The sequence below is a fragment of the Ylistrum balloti genome, unplaced genomic scaffold, assembly GCF_031769215.1.
Source record: "Ylistrum balloti isolate Yb309-2 unplaced genomic scaffold, AGI_CSIRO_Ybal_v1 Utg370834, whole genome shotgun sequence".
In the NCBI taxonomy this organism is placed as follows: Eukaryota; Metazoa; Mollusca; class Bivalvia; order Pectinida; family Pectinidae; genus Ylistrum; species Ylistrum balloti.
The window spans coordinates 19,314-31,163 of record NW_026782481.1 but is presented as its reverse complement, the minus strand read 5'-3'; positions in this window follow the sequence as shown (position 1 = coordinate 31,163).

The following is an 11,850-nucleotide window of genomic DNA, read 5'->3' as shown; positions in this document are numbered from 1 at the left end:
GTGGCCATGGGTGATTTTTTTGCTCATTAGATTACCCCATTATAAAGGTTTTAATTAAAAATGAAAAAAAAAATCCTTGCTAAAATTGGTCCTGTCATGTTAAAGTGGACAATGTGGGGTTTCATTTTTTTCAGGATAATATTTTAGCTTTGTGTTGGAGATTACTATTTGGGCAGTCTCGAATCTGTGTCTACGCACCAAAAACTAGCTTTACAGGAAGTGAAATTTTCATAGTGTTTACATGTGGTCATGTTATGAAGAATTTCCGAGTTGGAATTTGCTGAAATGTAAGTACTTTGTTACCACGACAGTGTTGTTGATTGTAAGATAGGTGATTAGAATTAAATTTCTCCTAGAAAGTTGTAGTGTTGGATTGGAATTAGCAGTATTTTTGCATTTTTAGCATTTTTTCAGTAGGTAACCATGACAATCAAATGTCAGAAATCAGAGGAATTTTTTTTTTACACAAATTTCATCTCTCTACTGTTAATGTAATTGTTATACAGTTTATAAATATATATACATGTAATGATGTATTTTTCATAACCAATCTGCTATACCTGTATATCTCAAACATGACAAATAATTTCAGGAAAAATGCAAATTAACTGTTTACTGCTACCTTATAGCACATTAAAAAAAATTAATCTATTTAAAATGTGCTTTACTATGTTTAATTAAGTTTAATCCTTTCCATAATTGCTATAAATACATAAAAAACACACTGAAACTTGTTCATAATGATTTTATTTTAATTTCATCAGGGGTGCATAAAGGGAGGTAATTTGGGTGCTCTTGTGGGTGAGAATTTCAGCTGTTTTCAAAAGGCTTGGTATCAGTTTGAAAACTGTTCTACAGTAGGTAACAGGTATGAAATAAGTCAGTAACAACCTTAGAATGTATTTAGACTGCATTATAGGGCAATTCCAATAGTTTAAGGTGTGGTATCCATGGTAACTAAGAAGGAAAGTATGAGTTTTTGAATTTTGGATAAATTCTCTGTTTTGATGATTTTTACTCAATAATGTGTGTGTATTTCTCATAGATTGGGCATACAATCATGTTAATATTGTCATAAAATTACATTTCCATAGTTACTGCTGTAAAAAAGACTATTTTTCGAACAATATTGCAATGTAATAGGGTTTCTAATATTACACTTGAAGAAGGGTGGGGGGGCAGTAAGCATAGGTGTTTGTGATGTCATACACATGACATTTAAGAATATCTTATGTCATATCACTGTTAATTACTTTCGAGAAATGTGTCAGATGCTAATTTGAAGTTTTTGTTGGATTTCTAGCCTTCACTATGACATCACAGTGCATTGGTGAAGCCATCATTAGCAATTGATGACGTCATAGTACTGATGACATCAGCTGTTACCATGACGTCATAACATAAGACTTTATATATGTAGTATCAATCTGCTTTTCAGTTATCTAAATTCACAGAAGCACAAACTACTTGATTCAGTTTCAATTGCAACTTTATTCAAGTAAATTTAAGACTTATTGAGGTTTTAATTTTTCAAATTACCTCCCTTTCTTCCTAATTTGAGAGCAGAATTGGTCAAAACACACCATGCGGGAAAATCCATATTACTCGATAGCTATTCAAGATACACAGTAAAGCGATATATTGTTTTGTTCGTGTGATCATTTTCTAGACACTCAGAGGGATTTTAATGAAATTAAAAAAACTAATTGTGATGTATAAGGTAGCAGTACACAGTTTCTCGGTGTGGCCATGGGTGATTTTTTTGCTCATTAGATTACCCCATTATAAAGGTTTTACTTAAAAATGAAAAAAAAAATCCTTGCTAAAATTGGTCCTGTCATGTTAAAGTGGACAATGTGGGGTTTCATTTTTTTCAGGATAATATTTTAGCTTTGTGTTGGAGATTACTATTTGGGCAGTCTCGAATCTGTGTCTACGCACCAAAAACTAGCTTTACAGGAAGTGAAATTTTCATAGTGTTTACATGTGGTCATGTTATGAAGAATTTCCGAGTTGGAATTTGCTGAAATGTAAGTACTTTGTTACCACGACAGTGTTGTTGATTGTAAGATAGGTGATTAGAATTAAATTTCTCCTAGAAAGTTGTAGTGTTGGATTGGAATTAGCAGTATTTTTGCATTTTTAGCATTTTTTCAGTAGGTAACCATGACAATCAAATGTCAGAAATCAGAGGAATTTTTTTTTTTACACAAATTTCATCTCTCTACTGTTAATGTAATTGTTATACAGTTTATAAATATATATACATGTAATGATGTATTTTTCATAACCAATCTGCTATACCTGTATATCTCAAACATGACAAATAATTTCAGGAAAAATGCAAATTAACGGAGTCGACTTCAACAACACATGTAATTGTACATTGTGAGTATAGACATATTTGAAATGCACAAAAACGTCATCTTATTATAGGATTTGAACTTAGGATGGTATTTAGGAAAGAAAAGGGACAGACAAATGCAAAGTTAAAGTGAAACGCACGAAATCGTGTCCAGTATTCACTTGAGTGCCCAAGGGGATAATTAGTGGACTAATTATCAGGTCAGCATACATTCTTTCTCAATAACACAAATAAATGAATTTAGAAGAGGAACAGCCATTATTCCTTATTGATAATGAAACACTGGCTTTGTTACATATATTCTAGAGAGAGGAAGTAAGAGGAGCAATTGAAAATATAGATGGTGTTAATATTCTTCAGATGGACCTGGAGTCAGCATTTCATTTGAACCTCAAGAAGATAGTGTTGATGTCGCTGAAAATCAGACCGTCACAGATGTCATCTGCTCTGCCGACTGTAGACCGTTATGTACCTACACCTGGTCTAAGTTAGGATCGAATTACCTGAACCCGTTGAGTCTATCTGTGGCCACGAGGAACAATGCCGGACAATACACATGTAGAGCCAACAATACTGTTGGTCAAGGAACTAGGATGTGGAACCTTACCGTCAGATGTACGATATTGACTCTATGTATATTTGACCTCGGTTTTCGATATGTGTTGTGAAGATATATAGGCTAATTTTTGAATTTACATTTAAATATAATTTTACATTAAAGTAAGTTTTAATTGAAAGGTTTATATGATAAAGATGTTTGGATTGAAAGCAATTTGCTGTCAGTGTGTAACTGTGTATGCGATCCATATAAAATAATTGTTTAGTGATGTAACCACATATATGCTCAGTTACAGACACGATTTAATACAAGTCCAATTTTGATAGCTGAGAAGATTGATTACTTCAAACTTGATCAATGATGGTACTCTTCTATCCCTTTTACATCAGATATAGATTAACACCTTACGCATTGTTTATATGAGTGTTTTATTCACAGTTGCCAGCAACTTCTTTGAAATAATGCCAAACATCTGTGGTATAACATACCTGGCAAAATACTGCTTTATCAGTTATCAGTTGATGGCTGGAATAGAACTCTGAAGTCATTAGTCTTTATCATGACTAAGTGTAGATTGTCACAACTGCAATATACTGTCCACAAAAGCAATATGTAAATATGATTACTCCTATGGTTTGGTAATGGACATGCATTTTGTTTCTGATATTATCCAGACCACTTAATTATTTACTCAAAATGTTGAACTTTGAATACGTGCTTCACAAGTGTAACTAACTTCATGTAAAATGACATGTTTAAAATTAAGTCCATGCTTAAATTGTTTTATCATTTTGCTGCATTTCAGTTCCGCCTCGAATTACCGCTCTTGTTTACAGTCAAGGAGATGCTGAAGTGAGAGAACATGAATCTAAATCACTGATCTGTACTGTGGATAGTTATCCTCCGTCCAAAATACAGTGGCTTTATAAAACCAACAACACCATTCTACTCAACACCCCAGACGTCTTAGACAGTACCTATACCCTGACTAACGCTAAATGTCTGGACACTGGACTGTATACCTGCGTCGTAAGGAACAGCGTCTCTACAACAGCTGTCACCAGGGACATACCTGTCAACGTTCTCTGTAAGTTGTAATTCCTTGTTATCTGAAAGGAAATCCATAACTAGATCATACATGATTCGAAAACATGGGGCTGTATTCTCTTACAACAGTCCAAGTAATTCTTACATTCAACTCAGGTAAGGAATATTCAAGTGCAACTGGGGGTGATTAAGGGTGATTCATGGAGATTATAACGGAGTGTGAATGGAGTGTAAATTTGATAATAACAAACTTCGCTCATGGAAACTCAATAGAGTTGCACTTGAGTGACTGTTGGAGATTGCAGCAATTTTGATTACAGTAAAAACCCAGGTTATGTGGGTTTTTTAGAAGTTCAGTATAGTTCAGCAATACTAGAAGTAAATACTTCAACAAAGAGAAATATGTTAACTACGGTGAAAAGGTAGTAGAAAAATATAACATAGTAAAACTGACAACAAAAATAAACTAAATAGAAAAGTGAACAAAACTCATAAATGACTACATCTGACAAACATAAGACACCAAACTGTGGTTTATATACGCTTCTCTCTTATTACTGTTGCTCTAACTGGTCGCTACTATTACCGGCCTGGACTAATTAATTACAGCCTAACAGAACAACTATCTGCCTTAGAGATGGGCGTAACATCCATCCCTTCCCATAAAAAAACTATTGATGTAATATTAAGTAGCCATGTGTAAGAACTCCATGGTTAAACTAGTCTTCATAACAAGTGAAGTCCTTTTCCACGTCCTGGTTTCAGACAGTTCACTGACTTTGGAAAAACCGACCACATGACAGTAAACAACGAAGATGTTACTCTGGTTCAGAGTGTCAGTTGTCTTACTAGGCCTAACATTGCATAACTACCACTTCGCGTTCGAGGTATAAAAGCCCAACTCTGTTTCCTCATCGCTTCATTTTCAAAGCATCAACAACTAATGCGACAACCCTACAGAACCTCACTAAATCCCCCAAAGGAAAAACACAGCTCAACACACGTGTCTGACGTTTATACCCTATGACCCCAGTGACCTATTTGGACCAAAACTGAAAGTAAAGACACGACCCAACTACTCGCTCCACCACTGAAGCCTCGGCCAATCACAGTGCTTGGCATAACTTGACCACGGCTCATTTTGCAAGATGGCTGACATAACAACCCGAAGCAGACACGATATCACCCCGAAGCCATAGGCTGAACCCCCAGAGTACTTCTAACATTGCAATTAAGGGTATGTACACCTAGTAAGAGCCAAACCACTACAGGGTCATAAGTAATGAAACATCTAACAAACATTCTAGCGAAATCATGGACTACCTGGACATGTCTTTATCACACGAGATTAATTTCTTGGCTTCGGGAAATGGATATTGACCGAATTTTTTGTTGCGCACATTATGCAAGGAGAAGACAGGTGGCCATCTTGGATATTTACGTAGAAAGTTTGTTATTGTTATTTACAGAGAACTAAAGTAATTATCTTTCTCAAATTTGATTTCTATCTTTCCCTTGATCCTTAATTTAGCTTGTTTGATTTTTGTACTGATCAGGAGAAAAAATAGCATACAAACGGCCACCTTAGATTTTGATCATGAAAGTTTGTTATCGCTACTTCTTGAGAAATGCTGCATACATATTTTTCAAATTTCATTCATACGTTCCTCTTTTATCCCTTGTTGTGCCTGTTTGAATTTGGGACTGATCCGAAAAAACTAAATGGCTGACAGGCAGCAATCTTGAATGTCACCGAATGAAAATTGTGATACCATTTTCTCAAGAAGTACCTGAAGGATCTCTCTCAGATTTCATACATATGTTCCATTTGGGACTAATCGGTAAAAAAACAAAATGACTTCCAGTTGGCCATCTCTGTTTTGGCAGGTAAATATTATCTTCGTTATTTCTGCAAAGGAATGTTCATTTTTTTATAGTTAAGGAACTTGCAAAACAGAGAAGATGGGTGAAGATCTAAACATCGAATAAAGATCAAACTTTAGGTAATTTTGAAATTGATTGAAATGAAGCGAAAATGATGATTAAGGATAAAAGCACAGAGTAGTCGGCTTATGTTTATCTTAAATTAAAATGTAGCAAACTTGTTATCATTATATTTATGTGCAATGCAGATATTTTTGAAATTCTTCCTGAGGAATATTGCATAGTATTTCTCAATTATCATGTATAGGTTCCCTAGTTTTGAATGTTGGAGTTTGGAACTGATCCGAAAAACAACATGGCTGACAAGCAGACATCTCAAGTTTCACCAAATATTAAAGATAGTTATATCTTCCCCTTAAGAAGTGCTGAATATATTTCTCTCAAATGTCATACGTATGTTCCTTTTGATCTCTAATTGTTCCCGTCTGATTATGGGGCTGATAAGAAAGAACAAAAATGCTTTAAGAGAACCACCTTGGATTTTGTAGGTATTTATCACTATTTCTGCAAAGGAAGGTTCAAACGTTTTATCATTAAGAGTCAAACAGAGAACAGAACAGAAAAGAAGGGAAAAGATCCGAATCCGAATAAAGATCAAACAATGTAGGGTGCAAAGATGCCTCTGTGATCGATTGTTTCTATGTATGTTAAGATTTTATCGATTATCTCTGAATCAAAGCATATGTCCTTGAAGATTCTTTTTACAGTTGTACACCAGTGATTGAATAGAAGGGTAAACACAGTAAAATACTTCAGATTATTAACATGTAATGTGCCCATCCATCTTTTAATTTTCTTGTTCAGACTCTGCCTCATACACTACGTGTCATTATAACTTCATACTTCGGGAATAGGTTCACTTTGATGGGGTGGTGTATCCACAAACAAAAAAGTTTGCACTAGCCAAACACTTTGACCTTTGACCCTATATCAAAGAAAATGTTTGCCGTTGTCTTGGCTTTATCTCAAATATCACTAATCACTATGCGTTGTTTCAGGTGTCAAAAGTATGTCAATCTGACCTAAAGTTTGATCTCTGACCTACATCAAAGAAGGATAGTTCGCTTTGATAAGCCGATGTATCGCGGATCAAAGTAGGTCACTCTGATGCAAATCGATAACAAAATGACATCAGTCATCTGCAAACATCTGTCAAATATATTTGCAGTAGAAACAGAGACTTGTTGAATAGCATTTGTCTGTCAAACATTCATACCTAGAATTAGTTCCTACATAAATCTACCATCTGTGTATTCTTTGTGTATAATTTAAGATCATGTGGATGACTATAATTCAATGTTGTTGTCAAACTGAATTATTTTTATTGTAGGTAAACCCCGACCACATCCACAAGGTGATCATTTGAAAATGAAGTTTGGCTTAGGAATCTCGGAAAACTTGACAATTCCTGCTATGTTCTTAGCAAATCCAGAGCCATTTTTCAATTGGACATTTCAAAGCTCCTCTTGTTATCTAGCAACTGACCTTGTCAATGGCACAAAGAATTTTGTTATCAGCAATGCTTTTGTGATGAAGAATCTGTCTGCTTTGTCAGTAGGGACCCGTGTGGATATGCAAGAACATTGGTATGGATTGTATAATGTTATGGCAACAAACAGCGAGGGAAGCGGATGGATAACCTTTACAGTGGTACCTCAAGGTATCATTATTGGAACTCAGTTTTGTTTAAATAGTGAGGCTAGTATCAGACCCTCATTGTATTGAGCAAAATCACTTTCAAATGCTTCTTAATTTGTAGGAAAGGCAAGATATTTTATCAGATTTGCTCCGAAGTATCTTTAGGTGCATTAGGCGTAGGGGGCTCAATTGTATAACAATGGTAAGTCTGACTTTCCTGGAGACAGAAGGGCAGGGTCAAACAGGGAAAATAATCAATTCTGCTTCAGTTTTATGAAAGTATGGTGTTCTTTGAACACTTATATTATCTTGGACAATAGAAAGGTGTTTTGTAAGGAAATAATAGCAAATGAGTAAAATAGTTTTTCTTATTACATTTTTTTTCACCTGTGCTGTTTTATGGTCACCTTACCCGAGGGGGCAATATGACATTTCGCTATCGTGCATCGTCCTTCGTCATGCGTAATCATTTTCTATAAAACCTTTTATATCTTTCATAACTTGGTGCATTTCAACAGGATTATGTTTGCTCCATCCTATGGCGAGGGTAAAGATTTGAGAAATCCTTCATTTAGATTAGAATCTTACGGAGCGAGGGACAGACCCTAAAGTGTGAGGTGATGAAATCATATTTGAAACCACGTTACTTCCTTTCTACTCTTGTGGATTTCGACAAGCTTTGGCCTGATTCATTAGTTAGGGTAGTCAGTTAATTCTTGAATTCAGAAAGTTGATTCAACCCCTAGTGATATAAAGTTTGGGATCCAAAAGGAGAAGTAAGGCGATATTTTGTTTCAAAATGCTATACCAAATGTGGTCTAAACTATAAATGTGGGTAGGAAATCATTCCTGGAATTCAGATCATTGATTCGACTTCTAGGTACTTGTACACATGCGATTAACCCACTGTATCAGGTCACGAGGAAATGCCTCGGGGTTTTCACTCAGTATTCTTGCATTTTATATTCAGTATTCTTTTTGTCGACTGATTGCTTGTGTTCATTTTTGTCCTCGTTTTACTTACATAGCTTTGATTTTAGACTTTATTGACATGCCAGAATCCTTAATCTAATAACCTGACGGTTTTTTGTTTTTAATGCTTACATCACAGAAAAACCTGGTTTACCAAACAGTTTAATTGCTGGCTGTACAAAGCCTAATGTTGTTGAAGTATCATGGGTTGATGGAGGAAACTCGGAGTTTTATCAGGTGTTGTTTGGTGTCGACAAATATCTGAACACAAAAGAAATTTACCCTGTAACAATACCAATGAAATCAGATGGAAATCAGACATACAGTCAAAATGTACACAATCTAGAGGGAGGACAAGTATACTTCTTTAAGGTTATCGCATACAACACTTTTGGAAACAAAACATCACTTGATGCTGTCGGATGCACCGTTCAGAAAAGTAAGTCATTAACAAACGACATTTGTTGTTTTTTATTTTCGATATTGAAAAGAAAAATCAACTTTGAAATTCCGTCATTTATTCTTGTAAGAACTAGAAATAAAATATCAAGTTTCAATCGTAATAAACGATCAACACAGATTGATAGTCGTTGTCACGTAAGCATGTATAGTTTGTCTATAAATGGTAAGTTTTAATTTGAGTTCGTTTTGCGGTGTAAGGACTCTTAATTGTCCGCACCACTGGGCGGATATACGTCACGGGCTTGACCGGTTGTGCACGGAATGGACACTTGTTTATGGTCCACAGTTTTGTGAGTTCGTGTAGCCGATATGTCAATATCGCTGTTTCCGATATTGTGAACAAGGCACAGACGACAGACTGTGGTAAGTTATGTTTCTTTCTTCCGTTTCCATATTTTTTTTTTCTGGCATCATTTTATCCATGCCGTCAAATCTATCGGGTCAAGCAATCGAGGTGTCGGTGCGCTCCAATCATGCGTAACTATTGTTGATACATGTAGTACACTTGTTTTTTGGTGTGTTTCTGCTATATCATTATAATTTCATACTTCCTATTGATTTCTGGTGTAGTTAGATAATATAAACATAATAGATTGTTGTGTGTAGAATTATTTAATAAATATAGGGTTCTTGTCCGTTTTAAAATTCTATGGAAGCCCTGAGCTGGAGTTATAGCGTTAGTTGGAGTGTGTACGCGCACTGGGTAAAAAAGTATGGAAGCCGTGAGACGCCAACTTCTATGAATTGTGCTGAGTCGTGTTTTTATAGCCATTTGGAGCCGCACACTTATCCCTTTATCTTTATTATATTGATTTACGTATATTTACAATATATTAATGAATATTTATATTATTGATAATTAATTATTAGTTAATTAGTATGCCAGGTAAGAGTGAATCTGTGTGACTACAGCATTATTTTCAACTATGTATTATTGTAGCTTCACATGACGGACTAGGAGTCTCAGCTATCAAGCCAGGACCAGTCAGCTGTGCCAACTCATTGTGACTCCAGTGTCAGGACCGACCGGATGAGTTCTCTTCACCAGGGTCAAGGTCAGCATGGAATACATGTGTTGGGTCGTTACGTAGGCCAGGGTCAGCGACTTGCTTGGAGGCTGAGTCACAGTATATCTACTATTGGGATGGCTGTCATGTCAAGGACACTAGTGTGTACATCCCAGCTTTCCTGTCGTGTCTTGGACACCAGTGAGTTTGCCAATTTGGGCGTTTCAAGCAAGCATGGTGCTGCTTGATGTGTTTATACCTCTTGGCTCTGGATTGAGCGTGGTTGCAGGTTAGCGACCGTCTTGTACCGGAACTGTACCAGGATCCCATTCGTCGTTGTGTGTGTAGCTACAGACTGTAACTTGTAATAATTGTGTTTGTGAATGAGTGAATTAGTGAGTGTGACGTGTGGGTATTATAGGGTTTTTTATTTAATCTCTTTATGGTCATCATTGTAAATAAACATTTGTCATTGCAATCAATCTTTTCGGTGTTCATTCCCCGGATCGCTGACCGACGCTCGTTCCACGTTAACAACTTGGTGGCAGCGGTGGGATTAGCCAAAGTTAGTTGTTCGGGAATAGAATCCTGTTTGATTGGTTTCAAAGTCTAGATTGTTTGACAGATTCCCGCCAAATTTCCTTTACTTTCATTCTCTTCTTAACGTTGGCATTTGGGGACTCTATACAGGAACTCTGAGGTGAGTTAATTGGCCTGAGCAAGGATGACGCATGACTTCCGGTAAGTTCTTATGCCTGGTTGTATTGATTATTGTATGTGTTGGTTATCTTTTGCAGTCTAGTGATTTAGTTGTTTTGAAAATGTCCTCTCTTTCAGCAATTTTGGAAGCAGGTAAGCGACTTCAACTTGAAGGCGACCAACTACGATTGTTCATTCAAGAGCAGCAAGCCAAGGAAAGAGATGACCGTGAAAGAGAAAGGGAAGAGAAAAAGTTGCAAAGGCAAATGGACGAGGAGAGAGAGGCTCGGGCTGACAGGAGAGCAGAAGAAGAACATAAACGCAAAATGGAATTAATTCGTGCAGGACAGGAGTATCAATCTGAATTGGACAAATCGGGACGTCGGAGGGAGACCAATCCTAGAGATACAATAAAGAAGGGTCCCAAGTTACCTGCCTTCAATGAAGAAAAGGACAACATCGATGCTTACATCCAGCGCTTCGAACGGTACGCAACTGTACAAAATTGGGAACGTGATGGATGGGGAGCTAACCTTAGCGCTCTTTTGACGGGTAATGCATTAGCGGTGTTTTCTCGTTTACCAGTCCATCAGTCTCTGGATTTCTTCGTCGAACTAAGGGCATTACTGAGGAGATTTAATATGACAGGGGAAGGATTCAGGAAAAGCTTCCGAACATCAAGACCCGATGGAAGTGAAACATTTTCACTGGTTTTCCATTCGCCTTGAAAACTACTTGGAGAGGTGGGACCCAAACAAGTCAACACTAACAAGACCTATGAAGGCTTGAAAGACTTGTTTTTGAGAGATCAGTTTCTACAGGTATGTAACCAGGATCTGATGTTGTTCCTGAAGGAACGGATTCCCGTTTCCCTTGATGCAATGTCCAGTCTGGCCGATCAATATGCAGAGGCAAGAAGAACGAAAGCGGCAAACTTGATATCTTCGAAGGGAACCAAGGCAGGAAGTCATAAGGCAACAGCTTCAGGACATTCGCCGTCAACAAGTTCTACACCTGGGAAATCTACAATTGGTTCAAGCGACTTGCCCAAGAAGAGGACTTGTTTCTATTGCAAAAGGTTGGACATATTGCTTCAGATTGCCGGAAGAAGAAATCTGACAAGATGAAAGAAGGTCAGGCAGCCTCTATGGTAGAAG